Source organism: Durio zibethinus, chromosome 7 (assembly GCF_047325235.1).
Source record: "Durio zibethinus cultivar Kanyao isolate XHJ-2024 chromosome 7, ASM4732523v1, whole genome shotgun sequence".
Taxonomy (NCBI): Eukaryota; Viridiplantae; Streptophyta; class Magnoliopsida; order Malvales; family Malvaceae; genus Durio; species Durio zibethinus.
The window spans coordinates 7,709,289-7,734,365 of NC_143168.1; positions in this window are offsets into that span (position 1 = coordinate 7,709,289).

Genomic DNA, 25,077 nt, shown 5'->3' on the forward strand with positions numbered 1-25,077 from the left:
GGGAAGCTTCGCAAGGAAGTTTTGTAAGAATGCCATGATTCAAGGTGTGCTGGACACCCCGGAGTGAGTCGTGCCTTGGTGCTGATCGAGGACCGGTACTACTGGCTGCACATGAGGGACGATGTGGAGGCCTATGTGAAGACTTGTCTTGTGTGCCAACAGGACAAGGTGGAGCTCAAGAAACCAGACGATTTCTTGGAGCCATTGCCAGTGCCAGAGCGACCATGGGAGAGTGTTGCTCTGGACTTTATAGTCGGTCTACCCAAAGCAGAAGGGTTTGGAAGCATCATGGTAGTGGTGGACAGGTTTTCCAAGTATGGAATCTTCATTCCAGCAACCAAGGAGTGCCCAGCCGAGGAGGCAGCTCGATTGTTCCTAAAAAACATGGTTAAGTACTGGAGAGTGCCAAGGACCATTGCTAGTGATCGGGATGGGCATTTCACGGGCAGGTTTTGGATTGAGTTGTTCAAGCTGTTAGGGTCAGACTTGAACTTTTCCACTAGCATGTATCCGTAGATCATGGGCAAACAGAACGAGTGAATGGACTATTGAAGGTCTACCTCAGGCACTATGTGAGTGCCACACAAAGGGAATGGCCAAAGCTGCTAGATATTGCACAGTTTTCCTACAACTTGCAAAGGAATGAGGCAACGAACCAGAGCCCATTTGAGGTTGTGACAGGGCAACAACCACTAACACTTGGTTCGATTGCTGCAGGTTATACAGGGCTGAATCCAGCAGCATACAAGTTTACCAAGGCATGGCAGGAGCAAACTGACTTGGCCAGAGTTTGTCTACACAAGGCGGCCAAGAGGTCAAAGAAGTGGGCAGACCAGAATAGGCGGTACGTGCAGTTCCAAGTTGGAGACTTGGTGTTGGTGAAGCTGCATCCCATTGTACGCCATAGGGGGCTACACAAAGGCTTAGTCCAGAGGTATGAGGGACCTTTTCGAGTAGTCAAGAGGATAGGCAAGGTTGCCTACAAGTTGGATATGCCACCCAAGCCGAGGGTACACCCAGTGTTCCATGTGAGCATGCTCAAGTCATTCCATGAGGATGAAGGAGATCCAGGACGGGCAGAGTCAAAGCATGCGCCATTGGGAGCAAGGGCCTCATATGAGAAAGAGGTCCACAGCATCATAGCTAATCAAGAAGTGAGACGAAAAAACTATCAGCTAAGACAAGAGTACTTGGTGCTGGAAGGGACTTCCAGACGGTGAGGTGAACTAGGAACTAGTAGATGACTTATGGCAGTTCGCGGACCAGATCAGGCACCATGCAGAAGATGCAACGAGGGCATTGTGTAATCAAGTGGGGGAAATGTCACACCCTGGACAGGTGCGCCAGGCACATCAGGCGCACCAACAGGAGAGCCAAAGGTTGAGGCCCGCAGACCAGGCGTGCTGGCGGGTATCTACGTGCAAAGCCTAGCAAACGAGTTCAGAACGCTCGCCCAACTTGCAGGCCAACCCATGAGACCGAGGCCTGGCATACAAGTTGCCCGCACCACATCTAGAAGGGCCCAAGGTGCTAGACACGTAAGGGAAGCTTTTGGAAGCAGGCAGGATCAGTAGCAGCATCCTGGTAGATTTGGTTGACCCTGAAAATCAGGAGTTAGCATCCTGATTGATTGTAATATGTATAATCCCATGATTTTAGCCTTTATTCTAGGGATATTGCCATTAAGTGTAAGCTGGAGCCTCAACTATAAATAGAGGGTTGCTCTTCCTTTATTTGTACACCATCAAACACTTCTGTTTCAGTGAATAAAAGAGCATTTGCAAAATTCTACCTTCTTATCCTGTTTCTATTTAACTTGCGTAATCAGCCCTTCCCATTGTTCTTGTGCCCGTATGCTTGTGTTTTAGGCTGACTTAGCCATAAAGGAGGAGATTCCAAGCCTAAGGCTACACGGTTTTTGAGTCTAAGGTCAAAGCCTGTGACACAAGTACCAGCACCCATCGGACATCATGTGCGCACACCCCCTGGCCCCCCCAATCACTGGAGCCCCCAATGCCACTAGTTAGGCTCTTTGGCGATGCTCCGGTGATGCTCCGATGATGGTGCCTCGGGCAAAAAAAAAGTGGCACCAGCACATGCCCGAGCCCAGCATGTGCATCGTGGCTCAAAATCTTAGGCTGGGAATGAACTCCATATGCTTAGACATGGAATGAACTCCGTATGCCTAAGCCAACCCATGAAACGAGCGTGCGGGTGCTCAACCGGTCAGAGAGGTAGAATGCGCAAGTCGGGGATCGACCCGGTCCCCCCTATGAGCTATCGATCTTGCTGTCGCAACCCTCGGTTCAGTCCGATCTTAGACTGGGAATGAACTTCGTATGCTTAAGTCAACCCACGAAACGAGCGTGCAGGTGTTGAGCCGACCGAAGAGACATAATGTGCAAGCCAGGGATCGGCCTGGTCCCCCTCTGTATGCTATCGGTCCCACTGCCACAACCCTCGGTCTGGTTGGGGCTTAGACATGGAATGAACTCCCTATGCCTAAGCCAACCCATAAAATGGGTATGTCGGTGCTCAGCCAGTCGAAGAGATAGAATGTGCAAGCTGGGGATTGGCTCGATCCCCCTTGCGTGCTGCCAATCTGATCGCCGCAACCCTCGATCCGGTTTGATCTTAGATTAGGAATGAACTTTGTATGCTTAGGCTGGGGATAAACTCTGTATGCCTAAGTCAACCCACGAAATGAGTGTACAGGCACTCAGCCGATCGGAGAGGTCGGCCAGAGAGGCATAATGCATAATTTAAGGATCAACCTGGTCCCTCTCTACGTGCTGTCAATCCCACTACCGGTCCTGCTGCCACAACCCTCGATTCGGCTGGGGCTTAGACATGGAATGAACTCTGTATACCTAAGCCAACCCGTGAAACAAGCGTGCGGGTGCTCAACCGACCGGAGAGGTAGAATGCACAAGCTGGGGATCAGCCCGATCCCCTTCTGCGTGCTGCCGATCCTGCTGTCGGTCTTACTGCCACAACCCTCGGTCCAATCCGATCTTAGACATGGAATGAACTCTGGATACCTAAGCCAACCCACGAAACGAGCGTGCGGGCGCTCAGCCAGTCGGAGAGGTAAAATGTGCAAGCCGGGGATCGACCTGGTCCCCCCTGTGTGCTATCGATCCTGCTGTTGTAACCCTCGTTTCGGTCCGATCTTAGACTGGGAATGAACTCCGTATGCCTAAGTCAACCCACAAAATGAGTGTGCGGCCGCTGAACCGGTCGGAGAGGCATAATGCGCATGTCGGGGATCGACCCGGTCCTCCACTGCGTGCTGTCGGTCCCGCTGCCATAACACTCAGTCCGGTTGGGGCTTAGACATTGAATGAACTCCCTATGCCTAAGCCATCCCATGAAATGGGCATGCGAGTGCTCAACCGGTAAGAGAGGCAGAATGCGCAAGTCGGGGATCGATCCGATCCCCCTACATGCTGTTGATCCTGCTATAGTAACCCTCGGTCCAGTTTGATCTTAGACTGGGAATGAACTTCGTATGGTTAGACTAGGGATGAACTCCATATGACTAAGTCAACCCACGAAACGAGCGTGCGAGCCCTTAGCCGACCAGAGAGGCAGGATGCGCAAGCCGGAGATCGAACAGGTGGTAGGTGGGTTCAAGCACATCTTAATATTTCTGCCATGCCAATACCATTTGTATGGCTTGCAAATTCATACAATGGTCCCCTAAGACTTCATGTGAAGTTTCGTGGCAAGACGACCCGTTTTCTATTTTTCATGATTTTTGAAACTTTTTGCGGTTCGGGATTTTTTTAAATTTTTTTAGAAAGATTTTTGTCCCCAAATTTGGTAGAGATGATCCTTGTATTTTTGTTAGCATGCACAAAAAAATTCAGCTAAAAACTCGAAGTGGAGAAGATTTTGTGACCATTTGAAAAAAGTGTCCCCATTTCAGACATTTTAATGGCTACTGGCAGCAAACCTATAAAATCTCAAATGCTCTTTAAGGGGGTGTGAGTTCTCGAGGTTTGATGAGGGATAGGGGGCCAATATAAGGGCCAATATAAGGGCCAAGTACCAGCACCCATCGCACATCATGTGCACCAGCCCCCCGCCCCCGCAATCGCAGGAACCCCTAATGCCGCATGTTAGGCTCTCCAACGATGCTCCGACGATGGTGCCCCAGGCAAAAAAATGTGGCACCAGCACATGCCCGAGCCCAGCATGTACATCGTGGCTCAAAATCTTAGACTGGGGGTGAGTTCTCGGGGTTTGATGAGGGATAGGGGGCCAATATAAGGGTCACCCATCACACAATATGTGCGCACACCCCCCGGCCCCCCCAATCGTCGAAGCCCTAACATCGTCGGTTAGGCTCTTCGGCGATGGTGCCCCGGGCAAAAAAAATACGGCACCAGCACATGCCCAAGCCCAGCATGTGCACCGTGGCTCAAAATCTTACACTGGGAATGAACTTCGTATGCTTAGACATGGAATGAACTCCGTATGCCTAAGCCAACCCACGAAACAAGCGTGCGGGCACTCAACCGGTCAGAGAGGTAGAATGTGCAAGCCAGGGATCGACCCGAACCCCCCTGCTTGCTGTTGATCTTGCTACCACAACCCTCAGTTCGGTCCGATCATAGATTGGGAATGAACTCCGTATGCATAAGTCAACCCACGAAACGAGTGTACGGGCGTTGAGCCAGTCGAAGAGGCATAATGTGCAAGTCGGGGTTCGGCCCGATCCCCCTCTGCGTGCTACCAATCCCATCGCCACAACCCTCGGTCCAGTTAGGGCTTAGACATGGAATAAACTCCCTATGCCTAAGCCAACCCACGAAACGGGTGTGCGGGCGCTCAGCCGACCGGAGAGGCAGAATAAGTAAGTCGAGGATCGGCCCAATCCCCTCTGCGTACTATCGATCCTACTGTCGCAACCCTCAATCTGGTTTGATCTTAGACTGGGAATGAACTCTGTATGCTTAGACTGGGGATGAACTCCATGTACCTAAGTTAACCCATGAAACGAGCGTACGGGCACTCAACCGACCAGAGAGGCCGATCAGAGAGGCATATGCGCAAGTCGGGGATCAGCCCGGTCCCCCTCTGCGTGCTACTGGTCCTGCTGCCACAACCCTTGGTCCGGCTGGGGCTTAGAGTTGGAATGAACTCCATATGGCTAAGCCAACCCACGAAACGAGCGTGCAGGCGCTCAGTCGACCGAAAGGGCAGAATACAAAAGCCGAGGATTAGCCCGGTCCCTACCTACGTGCTACCGATCCTACTGCTGGTCCTGTTGTTGTAACCCTCGATCTGGTCTGATCTTAGACTGGGAATGAACTCCGTATGCTTAGACATGGAATGAACTCCGTATGCCTAGGCCAACCCAAGAAATGGGTGTACGGGCGCTCAGCCGGTCGAAGAGGCAAAATGCGTAAGCCGGGAATCAGCTCGATCCCCCCTGCGTGCTACCGATCCTACTGCCGCAACCCTCAATCCCGTCTGATCCTAGATTGGGAATGAACTCCGTATGCCTAAGTCAACCCACGAAACGAGCGTGCGGGCGCTCAGCCGACCAGAGAGGCAGGATGCACAAGCTTGGGATCGAACACGTGGTAGGTGGGTTTAAGTAGATCTTCATATTTCTACCATGCCAATGCCATTTTTATGGCTTGTAAATTCATCAATGGTCCCCTAAGCCTTCATGTGAAGTTTCGTGGCAAGACGACCCGTTTTCTATTTTTCAAGATTTTCAAAACTTTTTGCGGTTCAAGATTTTTTAAAATTTTTTTAGAAATAGTTTTGTCCCAAAATTCGCTGGAGGTGATCCTTGTATTTTTTTTGGCATGTACAAAAAAATTCAGCTAAAAACTCGAAGTGGAGAAGATTTTGTGACCATTTGAAAAAAGTGTCCCCATTTCAGACACTTTACTGGCTACTGGCAGCAAACCTATAAAATCTCAAATGCTCTTTAAGGGGGTGTGAGTTTTCGAGGTTTGATGAGGGATAGGGGGCCAATATAAGGGCCAAGTACCAGCACCGATTGCACATCATGTGCGCACACCCCCCGGCCCCCGCAATCACCGGAACCCCTAATGCCGCCTATTAGGCTCTCCAGCGATGCTCCGGTGATGGTGCCCCGGGCAAAAATAATGTGGCACCAGCACATGCCCGAGCCCAGCATGTACACCGTGGCTCAAAATCTTACACTGGGAATGAACTCCGTATGCTTAGACATGGAATGACCTCCGTATGCCTAAGCCAACCCACGGAATGAGTGTACGGGCACTCAACCGACCGAAGAGGCAGAATGCGTAAGCCAGGGATGGCCTGGTCCCCCCTGCGTGCTATTGATCCTATTGTCAAAACCCTCAGTCCGATCTGATCTTAGACTGGGAAGGAACTCCTATGCATAAGTCAACCCACGAAACGAGCGTGGGGGCGCTGAGCCGGCCGAAGACGCATAATCTGCAAGCCAGGGATCGACCCGGTCCCCCTCTACGTGCTACTAGTCCCGCTGCCACAACCCTTAGTCCAGCTGGGCCTTAGACATGGAATGAACTCCTTATGCCTATGCCAACCTATGAAACGGGCGTGCAGGCACTCGCGCGCCGGAGAGGTACAATGCGCAAGCTAGGGATCGGCCTGGTCCCCCCTGCGTGCTGTCGATCCTGCTGTCGCAACCCTCAGTCCGATCCAATCTTAGACTGGGAATGAACTTCGTATGCTTAGACTGGGGATGAACTCCATATGCCTAAGTCAACCCACGAAATGAGCGTGCGGGCACTCAACTGACCGGAGAGGCCGGTCGGAGAGGCATAATGCGCAAGCCGGGGATCAGCCTGGTCCCTCTCTGCGTGCTACCGATCCCGCTACCGGTCCTACTACCACAACCCTGGGTCCGACTGGGGCTTAGACATGGAATGAATTCCGTAAGCCTAAGCCAACCCACGAAACGAGTGTACGGGCACTTAGCCGGTCGGAGAGGTAGAATGCGTAAGCCGAGGATCAGCCCGATCCCCTCCTGTGTGCTGTCGATCCTGCTGCTAGTCCTGCTGTCGTAACCCTTGGTCCGGTCTGATCTTAGACTGGAAATGAACTTCGTATGCTTAGACATGGAATGAACTCTGTATGCCTAAGCCAACCCACGAAATGAACGTGCAGGGGCTCAGTCAGCCGAAGAGGCAGAATGCACAAGCTGGGGATCTACCCGATCCCCCCTACGTGTTGTCGATCCCGCTACCGCAACCCTCGGTTTGATCTGATTTTAGACTGGGAATTAACTCAGTATGCCTAAGTCAACCCACGAAACGAGCGTGCAGGCGCTGAGCCAGACGGAGAGGCATAATGTGCAAGCCAAGGATCAGCTTGGTCCCCTTCTACGTGATACCAGTCCCGCAGCCACAACCCTCGGTCCAGTTGGGGCTTAGACATGGACTGAACTCCCTATGCCTAAGCCAACCCATGAAACAGGCATGCGGGCACTCAACCGGCCAGAGAGGCAAAATGCGCAAGTCGAGGATCGGCCCGGTCCCCTCTGCGTGCTACCGATCCTGCTGCCATAACCCTTGGTCCGATCCAATCTTAGACTGGGAATGAACTCCGTATGCTTAGACTGGGGATGAACTCCGTATGCCTAAGTCAACCCACGAAACAAGCATATGGGAGCTCAACCAATCGAAGAGGCCGGATGGAGAGCCATAATGTCTAAGCCGCGGATCAGCTCGGTCCCCCTTTACGTGCTGCCGATCCCACTGTCGGTCCTGCTATCACAACCCTCAGTCCAGCTGGGGCTTAGACATGGAATGAACTCCGTATGCCTAAGCCAACCCACGAAACGAGAGTGCGGGCGCTCAGTCGATCGGAGAGACAGAATGCACAAGCCGGGGATTGGCCCGATCTCTCTTACGTGCCATCGATCTTGCTGCCGTAACCCTCGGTTCAGTCTGATCTTAGACTAGGAATGAACTCCGTATGCCAAGTCAACCCATGAAACGAGCGTGCGGGTGCTGAGCCGGCCGAAGAGGCATAATGCGCAAGTCGAGGATTGACCCGGTCCCTTACTGCGTGCTGTCAGTCCTGCTGCCACAACCCTCGATCCGACTGGGGCTTAGACATGGAATGAACTCCCTATGCCTAAGCCAACCCATGAAACAGGTGTGCGGGCACTCAACCGATCGGAGAGGTAGAATGCGCAAGCCGGGGATCAGCCTGGTCCCCCTACGTGCTATCGATCTTACTACCGTAACCCTCGATCCGATCCGATCTTAGACTGGGAATGAACTCCGTATGCTTAGACTAGGGATGAACTCCGTATGCCTAAGTCAACCCACGAAACAAGCGTGCGGGCGCTCAGCCGGCCGGAGAGGCATAATACGCAAGTCGGGGATTAGCCCAGTCCCCTTCTGCGTGCTGTCGATCCCGATGTCGATCCTGCTACCACAACCCTCAGTTCGACTGAGGCTTAGACATGGAATAAACTTCGTATGCCTAAGCCAACCCACGAAATGAGCATGCAGGCACTCAACCGGTCGTAGAGGCAGAATGCACAAGCCAGGGGTCGACTCGATCCCCCCTACGTGCTACCGATCCTACTGTTGGTCCTACTGCCGTAACCCGTGATCCGGTCCAATCTTAGATTGGAATGAACTCCGTATGCTTAGACATGGAATGAACTCCGTATGCCTAAGCCAACCCATGAAATGAGCGTGCGGACGCTTAGCCGGTCAGAAAGGTAGAATCTCGGTCCCCCTGCGTGCTGTCGATACTGCTGCCGCAACCCTCAGTCCGATCCGATCTTAGACTAGGAATAAACTCCGTATGCCTAAGTCAACCCACGAAATGAGCATGCGGGCGCTGAGCTAGCCGGAGAGGCATAATGCGCAAGCCAGGGATCGACCCGGTCCCCCTCTGCGTGCTGCCGGTCTAGCTACCACAACCCTCAGTCCGGTTGGGGCTTAGACATGGAATGAACTTCCCATGCCTAAGCCAACCCATGAAACGGGCGTGCGGACACTCATTCGACCAGAGAGGCAGAATGCGCAAGCCGGAGATCAGCCCGGTCCCCCCCCGCGTGCTACCGATCCTGCTGTCGTAACGCTCGGTCTGTTCCGATCTTAGACTGGGAATGAACTCCATATGCTTAGAATGGGGATGAACTCAGTATGCCTAAGTCAACCCACGAAACAAGCGTGAGGGCACTCAGCCAACCAGAGAGGCAAGATGCCCAAGCCGGGGATCGAATGGGTGGTAGGTGGGTTCAAGCACATCTTCATATTTCTGCCATGCCAATGCCATTTTTATGACTTGTAAATTCATACAATGGTCCCCTAAGCCTTCATGTGAAGTTTTGTGGCAAGATGACCCGTTTTATATTTTTCATGATTTTTGAAACTTTTTACTGTTCGGGATTTTTTAAAATTTTTTTATAAAGAGTTTTGTCCCCTAATTTGGTAGAGGTGATCCTTGTATTTTTGTTGGCATGCACAAAAGAATTCAGCTAAAAATTCGAAGTGGAGAAGATTTTGTGATTGTTTGAAAAAAGTATCCCCATTTCAAACACTTTAATGGCTACTGGTAGCAAACCTATAAAATCTGAAATGCTCTTTAAGGGGGTGTGAATTATTGAGGTTTGATGAGGGATAGGTGGCCAATATAAGGGCCAAGTACCAGCACCCATCGCACATCATGTGCGCACACCCCCGGCCCCCCAATCGCTGGAACCCCCAATGCCGTCGGTTAGGCTCTCTGGCGATGCTCCGACGATGGTGCCCAAGCGAAAAAGATGCAGCACCAGCACATGCCCGAGCCCAGCATGTGCACCATGGCTCAAAATCTTAGACTGGGAATGAACTCCGTATGCTTAGACATGGAATGAACTCCATATGCTTAAGCCAACCCACGAAACAAGTGTGCGGGCGCTTAGTCGACCGGAGAGGCAGAATGCGCAAGTTGGGGATCGCCCCAGTCCTCCCCCCCGCGTGCTATCGATCTTGCTGCTGCAACCCTTGATCTCATCTGATCTTAGATTGGGAATGAACTCTGTATGCATAAGTCAACCCACGAAACGAGCGTGCCGGCGCTGAGCCAGCCGAAGAGGCATAATGCGCAAGCCAGGCTTCGGCCCGATCCCCTCAACGTGCTGTCGGTCCCGCTGCCACAACCCTCGGTCCAGCTGGGGCTTAGACATGGAATGGACTCCCTATGCCTAAGCCAACCCACGGAACGGGCGTGCTAGCGCTCAGACTTCATGTGAAGTTTCATGGCAAGACGACCCGTTTTCTATTTTTCATGATTTAGAAACTTTTTGTGGTTCGAGATTTTTTAAAATGTTTTTGGAAAGAGTTTTGTCCCCAAATTTGGTAGAGGTGTCCTTGTATTTTTGTTGGCATGCATAAAAAAATTCAGCTAAAAACTTGAAGTGGAGAACATTTTGTGATCGTTTGAAAAAAGTGTCCCCATTTCAGACACTTTAATGGCTACTGGCAGCAAACCTATAAAATCTCAAATGCTCTTTAAGGGGGTGTGAGTTCTCGAGGTTTGATGAGGGATAGGGAGGGCCAAGTACCAGTACCCATCGCACATCATGTACGCACACCCCCCGGCCTCCCCAATTGTCGGAACCCCCAACGCCGTCGGGTAAGCTCTCCGGTGATGCTCCGGCAATGCTCCGACGATGGTGCCCCGGGCCAAAAAAATGTGGCACCAGCACATGCTCGAGCCCAGCTTGTGCACCATGGCTCAAAATCTTAGACTGTGAATGAACTCTATATGCTTAGACTGGGGATGATCTTTGTATGCCTAAGTCAATCCACGAAACAAGCGTATGGGCGCTCGGCCAGTCAGAGAGGCCGATCGAAAAGGCATAATGCCCAAGCAGGGGATCAGCCCAGTCCCTCTCTGCATGCTGTCGATCTCACTACCGGTCCTGCTGCCACAACCTCAGTCCGGCTGGGGCTTAGACATGGAATGAACTCCGTATGCCTAAGCCAACCCATGAAATGAGCGTGCGGGCGCTCAGCCAGCCGGAGAGGCAGAATGCGCAAGCTGAGGATCGACCCGATCCCCCCTGCATGCTACCGATCCTATTGCTGATCCTGCTACAGCAACCCTCGGTCTTGTCTAATCTTAGACTGGGAATGAACTCCGTAAGCTTAGACATGGAATGAACTCCGTATGCCTAAGCCAACCCATGAAACGAGTGTGCGAGCGTTCAGCCGGCCAGAGAGGCAGAATGCGCAAGCTAGGGACAGGCCCAGTCCCTCATTGCGTGCTGTTGATCCTACTACTGCAACCCTTGATCCGGTCTAATCTTAGACTGGGAATGAACTCCGTATGCCTAAGTCAACCCACGAAATGAGTGTGCGGGCGCTGAGCCAGTCGGAGAGGCATAATGCACTGAGCTGGCCGGAGAGGCATAATGCACAAGCCGGGGATCGGCTCGGTCTCCCTCTGCGTGCTGTCGGTCTAGCTACCACAACCCTCGGTCTGGCTGGGGCTTAGACATGGAATGAACTCCCTATGCCTAAGCCAACCCACGAAATGGGCATGTGGGCGCTCAGCCGGTCGGAGAGCCAGAATGCACAAGCCAGGGATCTGCCCGATCCCTTCTGCATGCTTCTACTGTCGTAACCCTCTGTTCGATCTGATCTTAGACTGGGAATCAACTCCGTATGCTTAGAATGGGGATGAACTCCGTATGCCTAAGCCAACCCACGAAACGAGCATGCGGGCACTCAGTCGACCAGAGAGGCAGGATCCGTAAGCCGAGAATCGAACGGGTGGTAGGTGGGTTCAAGCACATCTTCATATTTCTGCCATGCCAATACCATTTTTATGGCTTGTAAATTCATACAATGGTCCCATAAGCCTTTTTGTGAAGTGTCATGGCAAGATGACCCGTTTTCTATTTTTCACGATTTTCAAAACTTTTTACGTTTCGAGATTTTTTAAAAATTTTTTAGAAAGATTTTTGTCCCCAACTTTGGTAGAGATGACCCTTGTATTTTTTTTGGCATGCACATCTTCATATTTCTGCCCTACCAATGCAATTTTTATGGCTTGTAAATTCATACAATGGTCCCCTAAGCCTTCATGTGAAGTTTCGTGGCAAGACGACCCGTTTTCTATTTTTCACGATTTTTTAAACTTTTTGCGGTTCGGGATTTTTTAAAATTTTTTTAGAAGGAGTTTTGTTCCGAAATTTGGTAGAGGTGATCCTTTTATTTTGGTTCGCATGCCCAAAAAAATTCAAACAAAAACTTGAAGTGTAGAAGATTCTGTGACCGTTTGAAAAAAGTGTCCCCATTTTAGACACTTTAATGGCTACTGGCAGTAAAGCTATAAAATCTCAAATGCTCTTTAAGGGGGTGTAAGTTCTCGAGGTTTGATGAGGGATAGAGGGCCAATATAAGGGCCAAGTACCAGCACCCATCGCACATCATGTGCGAACACCCCCAGGCCCCCCAATCGATGGAACCCCCAATGCCGCCAGTTAGTCTCTCCGGTGATGCTCCGGTGATGGTGCCTCGAGCGAAAAAAATGTGGAACCAGCACATGCCCAAGCCCAGTATGTTCACCATGGCTTAAACTCTTAGACTGGGAATGAACTCCGTATCCTTAGACATGGAATGAATTTCGTATACCTAAGCCAACCCACGAAATGAACGTGTGGGCGCTCAGCCGGTCGGAGAGGCAGAATGCACAAGTCAGGGATCAGCTTGGTCCCCCTCTTCATGCTACCGGTCACACTACCATAACCCTCGGTCTGACTGGGGCTTAGACATGGAATGAACTCCATATGCCTAAGCCAACCCACGAAATGGGCGTGCAGGCGCTCAGCCGACCGGAGTGGCAGAATGCGAAAGTCGGAGATCGGCCTGGTCCCCCCTGCGTGCTGCCGATCCTGCTGCTGTAACCCTCGGTCCTGTCTGATCTTAGACAGGGAATGAACTCCGTATGCTTAGACTGGGGATGAACTCCGTATGCCTAAGTCAACCCATGAAACGAGCGTGCGGGCGCTCAGTCTGTCGGAGAGGCAGAATGCGCAAGCCGGGGATCAGCCCGGTCCCCCCTGCGAGCTACCGATCCTGCTGCTAGTCCTATTGCTGCAACCCTCGGTCCAATCCGATGTTAGACTGGGAATGAACTCCATATGCCTAAGCCAACCCACGAAAGGAGTGTGCAGGCGCTCAGCCAGCCGGAGAGGCAGAATGCTCAAGCCGGGGATCAGCCCATTCCCCCCTACGTGCTGTCGGCCTCACTGCCACAACCCTCGGTCCGACTGGGGCTTAAACATGGAATGAACCCCCTATGCCTAAGCCAACCCACGAAACGGGTGTGCGGTCACTCAGCCAGTCGAAGAGGTAGAATGCGCAAGCTGGGGATCGGCCCGGTCCCCCCTACGTGCTGCCGATCCTACTGTCGCAGCCTTCGATCCAGTCCGATCTTAGACTGGGAATGAACTCCGTATGCTTAGACTGGGGATGAACTCCGTACGCCTAAGTCAACCCCTAAAGCGAGCGTGCGGGCGCTCAATCGATAGGAGAGGCATAATGCGCAAGCCAGGGATCAGCCTGGTCCCTCTCTGCGTGCTATTGATCCGGCTGCCGGTCCTGCTACCACAACCCTCGGTTCGACTGGGGCTCAGACATGGAATGAACTCCGTATGCCTAAGCCAACCCACGAAACGAGTGTGCGGGTACTCAGTCGACTAGAGAGGCAGAATGCGTAAGCCGGTGATCTACCCGATCCCCTTTTTGTGCCGTCGATCCTGGTGCTGGTCCTGCTGCCGCAACCCTAGGTCTGGTCTGATCTTAGACTGGAATGAACTTCGTATGCTTACACATGGAATGAACTCCGTATGCCTAAGCCAACCCACGAAAGGAGCGTGCAGGCACTCAGCCAACCGGAGAGGCAAAAACATAAGCCGGGGACCGACCCGATCACCCCCTGCATGCTGTCGATCCTGCTGTCGCAACCCTCGGTCTGGTCCGATCTTAGATTGGGAATGAACTCCGTATGCCTAAGGCAACCCATGAAACGAACGTGCGGGGCGCTAAGTAGGCCGGAGAGGCATAGTGCGCAAGCCGGGGATCGGCCCAATCCCCCTCTGTGCGTTATTGGTCCCGCTGCCACAACCCTCAGTCTGGTTGGGGCTTAGACTGGGGATGAACTCTGTATGCCTAAGTCAACCCACGAAACGAGCGTGCGGACGCTCAACCGACGAGACAGGCAGGATGAGCAAGTCGGGGATCGAATGGGTAGTCGGTGGGTTCAAGCACATCTTCATATTTCTACCATGCCAATGCCATTTTTATGGCTTGTAAATTCATACAATGGTTCCCTAAGCCTTCATGTGAAGTTTCGTGGCAAGACGACCCGTTTTCTATTTTTCATGATTTTTGAAACTTTTTGCAGTTCAGGATTTTTTAAAATTTCGTCAGAAAGATTTTTATCCCCAGAATTGGTAGAGGCGAGCCTTGTATTTTTTTACAAAAAAATTCAGCTAAAAACTCGAAGTGGAGAAGATTTTGTGACCATTTGAAAAAAGTGTCCCTATTCCAGACACTTTAATGGCTACTGGCAGCAAACCTATAAAATCTCAAATGCTCTTTAAGGGGGTGTGAGTTCTCAAGGTTTGATGAGGGATAGGGGGCCAATATAAGGGCCATGTACCAGCACCCATCGCACATCCTGTGCGCACACCCCCCGGCACCCCCAATCGATGGAACCCCCAATGCCACCGGTTAGGCTCTCTGACGATGCTCCGACGATGGTGCGTCGAGCGAAAAAAATGTGGAACCAGCACATGCCCTAGCCCAATATGTGCACCGTGTCTCAAACTCTTAGACTGGGAATGAACTCCATATGCTTACACATGGAATGAACTTTGTATGCCTAAGCCAACCCATGAAACGAACGTGGGGGCATTCAGCCAGTCGGAGAGGCAGAATGCTCAAGCCGGGGATTAACCCGATCCCCCCTGCGTGCTTTCGGTCTCGCTGCCACAACCCTCGGTCCAGCTGGGGCTTAGACATGGAATGAACTCCATATGGCTAAGCCAACTCACGAAACGGGCGTGCGGACGCTCAGTCGACCGGAGAGGCAGAATGCGCTAGGCGGGGATTGGCCCGGTCCCCCCTGCGTGCTGTTGATCTTGCTACCATAACCCTCGATCCTGTCTGATCTTAGACTGGGAATGAACTCCGTATGCTAAGACTGGGGATGAACTCCTTATGCCTAAGTCAACCTATGAAACGAACGTACGGGCGCTCAGTCGGTCGAAGAGGCATAATGCGTAAGCCGATGATCAGCCCGGTCCCCTTCTGCATGCTGTCGATCCCGCTGCCAGACCTGCTGCCACAACCCTCAATCTGCTTGGGGCTTAGACATGGAATGAACTCCCTATGCCTAAGCCAACCCATAAAACGGGCGTGCGGGCGCTCAGCCGGCCGGAGAGGCAGAATGTGCAAGTCGGGGATCAGCCCAGTCCCCCCTACGTGCTATCGATCTTGCTGTCGTAATCCTCAATCCTGTCTAATCTTAGACTAGGAATGAACTTTGTATGCTTAGACTGGGGATGAACTCCGTATGCCTAAGTCAACCCACGAAACGAGCATGCGTACGCTCAGCCGACCAGACAGGCAGGATGCGTAACCCAGGGATCGAACGGGTGGTAGGTGGGTTCAAGCTCATCTTCATATTTCTGCCATTCCAATGCCATTTTTATGGCTTGTAAATTCATACAATGGTCCCCTAAGCCTTCATGTGAAGTTTCGTGGCAAGACGACCCGTTTTCTTTTTTTCACGATTTTCAAAACTTTTTACGGTTCGGGATTTTTTAAAATTCTTTTAGAAAGAGTTTTGGCCCCAAATTTGGTAGAGGAGATCCTTGTATTTTTGTTGGCATGCACAAAAATATTCAGCTAAAAACTCGAAGTGGAGAAGATTTTGTGACCATTTGAAAAAAGTGTCCTCATTTCAGACACTTTAACGGCTACTGGCAGCAAACCTATAAAATCTCAAATGCTCTTTAAGGGGGTGTGAGTTCTTGAGGTTTGATGAGGGATAGGGGGCCAATATAAGGGCCAAGTACCAGCACCCATCGCACATCATGTGCGCACACCCACCGGCCCCCCAATCGTCAAAACCCCCAATGCCGTCGGTTAGGCTCTCCAGTGATGCTCCAGCGATGGTTCCCCGGGTGAAAAAATGTAGCACCAGCACAGGCCTGAGCCCAGCATGTGCACCGTGGCTCAAACTCTTAGACTTGGAATCAACTCCGTATGTTTAGACATGGAATGAACTCCGTATGCCTAGGCCAACCCACGAAACGAGCGTGCGGGCGTTTAGCTGGTCGGATAGGTAGAATGTGCAAGCCGGGGATCAGCTCGGTCCCCCTCTGCATGTTGTCGGTTCCGCTGCCACAACCCTTGGTCTGACTGGGGCTTAGACATGGAATGAACTTCCTATGCCTAAGCCAACCCATGAAACGGACGTGAAGGCACTCAGTCGGCTGGAGAGGCAGAATGCGCAAGCCAGGGATCGGCACGATCCCCCCAGCGTGCTATCGATCCTACTGCCACAACCCTCGGTCCGATCCGATCTTAGACTGAGAATGAACTCTGTATGCTTAGACTGGGGATTAACTCTGTATGCCTAATTCAACCCATGAAACGAGCGTGCGGGCGCTCAACCGGTCGGAGAGGCCAGTCGGAGAGGCAGAATGAGCAAGCCGAGGATTGACCTGGTCCCCCCTACGTGCTATCAATCCTGCTACTGGTCCTACTACCACAACCATCGATCTAGTCTGATCTTAGACTGGCAATGAACTCCGTATGCTTAGACATGGAATGAACTCTATATGCCTAGGCCAACCCATGAAACAAGCGTGCGAGCGCTCAGCCGACCGGAGAGGCAGAATGTGCAAGTCAGGGACCGGCTCGGTCCCCCCTGCGTGCTATCGATCCTGCTGCCGTAACCCTCAATCTGGTCTGATCTTAGACTGTGAATGAACTCCATATGCCTAAGTCAACCCACAAAACGAGCGTTCGGGAGCTGAGCCGACCGGAGAGGCATAATGTGTAAGCTGGGGATCGGCCTGGTCCCCCTTTACGTGCTGCCGGTCCCGTTGCCACAACCCTCAATCCGGTTGGGGCTTAGATATGGAATGAACTCCCTACGCCTAAGCCAACCCGCGAAATTGACGTGCGGGCGCTCAGCTGGTTGGAGAGGCAGAATGCGCAAGCTGGGGATCAGCCTGGTTCCTCTACGTGCTGTCAATCTTGCTATCACAACCCTCGGTCCAGTCTGATCTTAGGTAGGGAATGAACTCTGTACGCTTAGATTGGGGATGAACTCTGTATGCCTAAGTCAACCCACAAAACGAGCGTGCGGGCATTCAACCGACTAGAAAGGCCGGTCGAAGAGGCATAATGTGCATGTCGGGGATCAACCCGATCTCCCTCTGCGTGCTACCGATCTTGCTACCGGTCTTGCTGCCATAACCCTCGATCCGGTCTGATCTTAGACTGAGAATGAACTCCGTATGCTTAGACTGGGGATGAACTCCGTATGCCTAAGTCAACCCATGAAAAGAGCGTGCGGGCGCTCAGTTGGTCGGAGAGGCCAGCCAGAGAGGCATAAGACGCATGTCGGGGATCAGCCTGGTCACCCTCTGCGTGCTGTTGATCCCGCTGTCGGTCCTGCTGCCACAACCCTCGGTCCAACTGGTGCTTAGACATGGAAAGAACATCGTATGACTAAGCCAACCCATGAAACGAGCGTACGGGCGCTCAGCCGGTAATAGAGGTAGAATGTGTAAGCCGAGGATCGGCCTGGTCCCCTCCTACGTGCTATCGATCCTGCTGCTGGTCCTACTGCCGCAACCCTCGGTTCGGTCTGATCATAGACGGGGAATGAACTCCGTATGCTTAGACATGGAATGAACTCCGTATGCCTAAGCCAACCCACAAAACGAGTGTGCGGGTGCTCAGCCGACTGAAGATGTAGAATGCATAAGCCGGGGATCGACCCGATCCCCCCTGCATGCTATCGATCCTGCGCCACAACCCTCGGTCTGATCCAATCTTAGACTGGGAATGAACTCCGTATGCCTAACTCAACCCATAAAATGAGCGTGCGGGCGCTGAGCCAGTGGGAGAGGCATAATGCGCAAGTCGGGGATCGACCCGATCCCCCTCTGCGTGCTGCCGGTCTCCCTCTGTGTGCTGCCGATCTCACTGCCACAACCCTCGATCCTGTTGGGGCTTAGACATGGAATGAACTCCCTATGGTAAGCCAACCCACAAAACGGGCGTGCAGGCACTCAGCCGGTTGGAGAGGCAGAATGCGCAAGCCGGGGATCGGCCCGGTCCCCCCTACGTGCTGTCGATCCTGTTGCCTCAACCCTTGGTCCAATCTGATCTTAGACTGGGAATGAACTCTATATGCTTAGATTGGGGATGAACTCCGTATGCCTAAGTTAACCCACAAAACGAGCGTGCGGGCGCACAGCCGACCAGAGAGGCAGGATGCGCAAGCCAGGGATCGAACGGATGGTAGGTGGGTTCAAGCACATCTTCATATTTCTGCCATGCCAATGCCATTTTTATGGCTTGTAAATTCATACAATGATCCCCTAAGCCTTCATGTGAAGTTTCGTGGCAAGACGACCCGTTTTCTATTTTGCATGATTTTTGAAACCTTTTACGGTTCGGGATTTTTTAAAATTTTTTTAGAAAGATTTTTGTCCCCAAATCTGGTAGAGGTGATCCTTGTATTTTTGTTGGCATGCACAAAAAAATTCAGCTAAAAACTCAAAGTGGAGAAGATTTTGTGACCATTTGAAAAAAGTGTCCTCATTTTAGACACTTTAACGGCTACTGGCAGCAAACCTATAAAATCTCAAATGCTCTTTAAGGGGGTGTGAGTTCTTGAGGTTTGATGAGGGATAGGGGGCCAATATAAGGGCCAAGTACCAGCACCCATCGCACATCATGTGCGCACACCGCCCGGCCCCCCCAATCGTTGGAAGCCCAATGCCATCGGTTAGGCTATCCAACGATGGTGCCTCGGGTGAAAAAAATGTGGCACCAGCACATGCCCTAGCCCAGCATGTGCACCGTGGCTCAAAATCTTAGACTGGGAATGAACTCCGTATGCTTAGACATGGAATGAACTCCGTATGCCTAACACAACCCACGGAACGAGCGTGCGGGCGCTCAACCGGCCAAAGAGGTAGAATGCGCAAGCCGTGGATCGGCCCGGTCCCCCCTACATGTTGTCGATCCTGCTGCCACAACCCTCGGTCCAGTCTGATCTTAGATTGGGAATAACTCCATATGCATAAGTCAACCCACGAAACAAGGCGCTGAGCCGGCCGAAGAGGCATAATGCGCAAGCCGGGGATCGACCCGGTCCCCCTCTGCGTGCTGCTAGTCCTGCTCCCACAACCCTCGGTCTGACTGGGGCTTAGACATGGAATGAACTCCCTATGCCCAAGCCAACCCACGAAACGGGCGTACGGGAGCTCAGCTGGCCGGAGATGCAGAATGCGCAAGCCGAGGATTGGCCCAATCCGCCTGCGTGCAGTCGATGTTGCTGCCGTAACCCTCACTCCGATCCGATCATAGACTGGGAATGAACTCTGTATGTGTAGACTAGGGATGAACTTCGTATGCCTAAGTCAACCCATGAAACGAGCACGCGGGCACTCAACCGATCGGAGAGGCGTAATGCACAAGTCGGGGATCAGCCCGATCCCTCTCTGCATGTTGCCGATCCCACTGCCGATCCCACTGCCATCCTACTACCACAACCCTCAGTCCGACTGGGGCTTAGACATGGAATGAACTCCGTATGCCTAAGCCAACCCACAAAATGAGCGTGCGAGCACTCAGTCGGTCAGAAAGGTAGAATGCGTAAGCCGGGGATCGACCCGGTCCCCCATGCGTGCTGCCGATCCTGCTGCTGGTCCTGCTGTCGCAACCTCACTCCAATCCGATCTTAGGCTGGGAATGAACTTCGTATGCTTAGACATGGAATAAACTCTGTATGCAAATGAGCGTGCGGGCGATTAGCCAGCTGGAGAGGTAGAATGTGTAAGCCGGGGACTGGCCCGGTCCCCCCTCCGAGTGTCGATCCTGCTATCGCAACCCTTAGTTCGGTCCGATCTTAGACTAGGAATGAACTCTGTATGCCTAAGTCAACCCACGAAACGAGCATGCGGGGGCTCAGCCGGCCGAAGAGGCAGAATGCGCAAGTCGGGGATCAGCCTGATCCTCCCCTACGTGCTGTCGATCCTGCTGTTCGTCCTGCTGCCACAACCCTCGATCCGGTCTGATCTTAGACTGGGAATGAACTCCGTATGCTTAGACATGGAATGAACTCCGTATGCCTAAGCCAACCCATGAAATGAATGTGCGGGTGCAAGCCGGGGACTGGCCTGGTCCTCTCTGCGTTCCGTCGAAGCTGTAGTCGCAACCCTCAGTTCGGTTTGATCTTAGACTGGGAATGACCTCCGTATGCATAAGTCAACCCACAAAACGAGCATGTGGGCACTGAGCTGGCCGAAGAGGCATAATGCGCAAGATGGGGACCGGCCCGTTCCTTCTCTGCGTGCTACCGGTCCCGCTGCCACAACCCTCGGTCCGACTGGGGCTTAGACATGAAATGAACTCGCTATGGCTAAGCCAACCCATGAAACGGGCGTGCGGGTGCTCAGCCGGTCAAAGAGGCAGAATGCGCAAGCCAGGGATCGGCCTGGTCCCCCATGTGTGCTGCCGATCCTACTGCGGCAACGCTCGGTCCGGTCTGATCTTAAACTGGGAATGAACTTCGTATGCTTAGACTGGGAATGAACTTCATATGCTTGACTGGGGATGAACTCTGTATGCCTAAGTCAACCCACGAAACGAGCATGCGGGCGCTCAACCGACTAGAGAGGCAGGATGTGCAAGCCGAGGATCGAACGAGTGGTAGGTGGGTTCAAGCACATCTTCATATTTCTGCCATACCAATGCCATTTTTATGGCTTGTAAATTCATACAATGGTCCCCTAAGCCTTCATGTGAAGTTTCATGGCAAGATGACCCGTTTTCTATTTTTCACGATTTTTGAAACTTTTTAAGATTCGGGATTTTTTAAAATTATTTTGGAAAGTGTTTTGTCCCCAAATTTGGTATAGGTGATCCTTTTATTTTTGTTGGCATGCACAAAAAAATTCAACTAAAAACTCGAAGTGAAGAAGATTTTGTGATCGTTTGAAAAAAGTGTCCCCATTTCAAACACTTTAATGGCTACTTGCAGCAAACCTATAAAATCTCAAATGCTCTTTAAGGGGGTGTGAGTTCTCGAGGTTTGATGAGGGATAGGGGGCCAATATAAGGGCCAAGTGTCATGCCTTGGGCGAGCATGCCAGGCACATCAAGCGCCCTAGCAAGCGAGCCAGAGGTTGAGGCTTGCAGACCAGGCGTGCTGGCGGGTATCTGCACACAAAGCCTAGCGTGTTGCCGATCCTGCTACCGCAACCCTCGATCTGATCCGATCTTAGACTGAGAATGAACTCCGTATGCTTAGATTGGGGATGAACTTCGTATGCCTAAGTCAACCCATGAAACATGTATGCGGGCGCTCTGTCGGCCGGAGAGGCCGATCAGAGAGGCATAATGCGCAAGCCGGGGATCAGCCCGGTCCCCCTCTGCGTGCTGCCAATCTCGCTGTCGATCCTGCTGCCACAACCCTTGTTCCGGCTGGGGCTTAGACATTGAATGAACTCCATATGCCTAAGCCAACCCATAAAACGAGCATGCGGGTGCTCATTCGATCGGAGAGGCAGAATGTGCAAGCCGAGGATCGGCCTGGTCCCCCCTGCGTGCTGTCGATCCTGCTACTGGTCTTGCTTCCCCAACCCTCGGTCCAGTCCGATCTTAGACTGGGAATGAACTCTGTATGCTTAGACATGGAATGGACTCCGTATACCTAAGCCAACCTATGAAATGAGCGTGCGGGCGCTCAGCCGGCCGGAGAGGCAAAATGCGCAAGTCGGGGATCGGTCCAGTCCCCCCTGTGTGCTGTCGATCCTACTGCTGCAACCCTTGGTCCGGTCTGATCTTAGACTAGGAATGAACTCCGTAAGCCTAAGTCAACCCACGAAATGAGCATACGGGCACTGAGCCGGTCGGAGAGGCATAATATGCAAGCCAGGGATTGGCCCGATCCCCCTCTACGTGCTGTCGGTCCCACTGCCACAACCCTCGGTTCGGTTGGGGCTTAGAAATGGAATGAACTCCCTATGCCTAAGCCAACCCACGAAACGGGCGTGCGGGCGCTCAACCGGTCGGAGAGGCAGAATGCACAAGCTAGGGATTGGCCTGGTCCCCCCTGTGTGTTGTCGATCCTACAACCACAACCCTCGGTCTGATCCAATCTTAGACTGGGAATGAACTCCGTATGCTTAGACTGGGGATGAACTCTATATGCCTAAGTCAACCCATGAAACGAGCGTGCGGGCGCTCAGTCGACTAGAGAGGCAGGATGCACAAGCCGGGGATCGAACGGGTGGTAGGTGGGTTCAAGCACATCTTCATTTTTTTCCATGCCAATGCCATTTTTTTGGCTTGTAAATTCATACAATGGTCCTCTAACCATTCATGTGAAGTTTCGTGGCAAGACGACCCGTGTTCTATTTTTCATGATTTTTGAAACATTTTCCGGTTCGGGATTTTTTTAAAAATTTTTTAGAAGGAGTTTTGTCCCTAAATTTGGTAGCGGTGATCCTTGTATTTTTTTTGGCATGTACAAAAAAATTCAGCTAAAAACGCATAGTGGAGAAGATTTTGTGACCGTTTGAAAAAAGTGCCCCCATTTCAGACACTTTAACAGCTACTGGCAGCAAACCTATAAAATCTCAAATGCTCTTTAAGGGGGTGTGAGTTCTCAAGGTTTGATGAGGGATAGGGGGCCAATATAAGGGCCAAGTGTCACGCGCTGGGCGGGAGTGCCAAGCACATCAAGCGCACCAGCAGGCGAGCCAGAGGTTGAGGCCCACAAATCAGGCGTGCTGGCGGGTATATGTGCGCAAAGCCTAGCAAACGAGCTCAGAACGCCCGCCCAACTTGTAGGCCAGCCCGTGAGACCAAGGCCTGGCATACAAGCTGCCTGCACCACATCCAAAAGGGCCCAAGGTGCTGGACACGCAAGGAAAGCTTCTGGAAGCAGGCAGGATCAGCAGCAGCATCTTGGCCGATTTGGTTGACCCTGAAAATCAGGAGTTAGCATCCTGATTGATTGTAATCTGTATAATCCCATGATTTTAGCCTTAACTACAAATAGAGGGCTGCTCCTCCCTCATTTGTACACCATCAAACACTACTGTTTCTCTTTAACTTGCGTAATCAGCCCTTCCTATTGTTCTAGTGCCCGTACGCTTGTGTTTTAAGCTGACTTAGGCATAAAGGAGGAGATTCCAAGCCTAAGGCCGCATGGTTTCTGAGTCTAAGGTCGGAGCTCGTGACAGTTGGTATCAGAGCAAGTTCGATTCTATGTGTTTATGTTGTGCAGGTTAGAGGAGATGGCATCCCAAAGTGACACTGCTAACCAACAACTAGAGGCCTAGGAGCATGGGCATGGAAGAGGGAGGAAAGCCAGTTCTAGAGATATCTGGTCTACCATGGACGATAGGTTGGCCAAGGTGGAGGTGACCATGGGCGACATGGGGGAAAAGCTTGAAGGGGTAGAGACTCACATTGCATCACTAGACTCCATGGGGGAGGAGATCCAAAGTGAGCTGCAAGCTGCTCTCAACAAAGGCTTGGACGTGTTCACCCAAAAGAATCAGACCGTAAAGGCTGAAGTGTTGACCTTGCGCGATGGCATGGAGGCCATGCGCCAGCGGATGAAGGAGCTTACCAGTGAGCTCGTTGCTTGCAAGACTGCCATTGGGAATGGCATGTTTGCTGGAGTGTCCAAGTCCAGATTGGATGTCCCCAAGCCTAAGGAGTTCAAGGGGACTAGGGCGGCCAAGGAAATATATAACTACCTTTGGGGTATGGAGCAGCACTTCCAGGCCATGGCCATGCAAGACGAGGTGATAAAGGTAAGCACCGTTGCTATGTATCTCACTGATATAGCCTTATTGTGGTAGAGGCACAAGTGTGATCATGTCAGGCATAGGAGCGCCAAGATTGGAACCTAGGCAGAGTTCCAAAAGGAGTTCAGAGAACAATTTTACTCGGAGTATGCCGATGATGAGGCACGGGCAAAGTTACGCAGGCTGAGCCAGCAAGGGGACATAAGGGAGTATGTCCAGAAATTCTCTGAACTGATGCTACAGATCTCGGATCTAGGTGAGAAGGACACCTTATTTACTTTCATGGATGGGCTGAAGCCGTGGGTGAAGCATGAGCTACAAAGGAGAGGAGTTCATGACTTGGCTAAAGCCATGACTACTGCCGAGGCCTTGATAGAGTTCAAGCCTCTGAACAAGTTCGAGTTTACCAAGCCCAAGGGTAAGGGCAGGGACAATAGGGATCGAAAGAAGCAGTCCAAGGGGAAGGACCATGATCGGGAGTCCAAGGACGGAGATCGAGACCATTCAACCAAGGATGGCGAGAGGAAGCCACCAGCAGGCAAGTGGAAAGCAAAGGGGGACCGAGAGCCACTAGCATGCTACCTATGTGGAGGGAGCCACATAGCGTGTAATTACTGCAGAAGGGCAAGCTGGCTGCTGTAGACAAGGAGTCTGATGAGGAGCCAGGGTCAGGGGCAGCAAAGCTTAGGTCGTTGGTGCTCAATGCTGTCCAGAGTAAGGGGAGCCGCAAGCCAAAGGGCTTGATGTTTACGGATCTGAAGGTTACGGGTCAGAAGGTGAGTGCACTGGTGGACATAGGTGCCTCACATCTTTTTATTTCAGGTGATAGAGCCCGAAAGCTCAGACTAAAGGTGCAGAAAGGGACTGGTACCATCAAAATGGTGAACTCCAATGAAGTTCCAGCCATTGGAGTAGCGTGGGGAGTGGAGTTGCAGCTTGGAGATTGGAAAGGCAAGGAGGCCATTGAGGTAATACCCCTTGACGACTATGAGTTTATGATTGGGTTG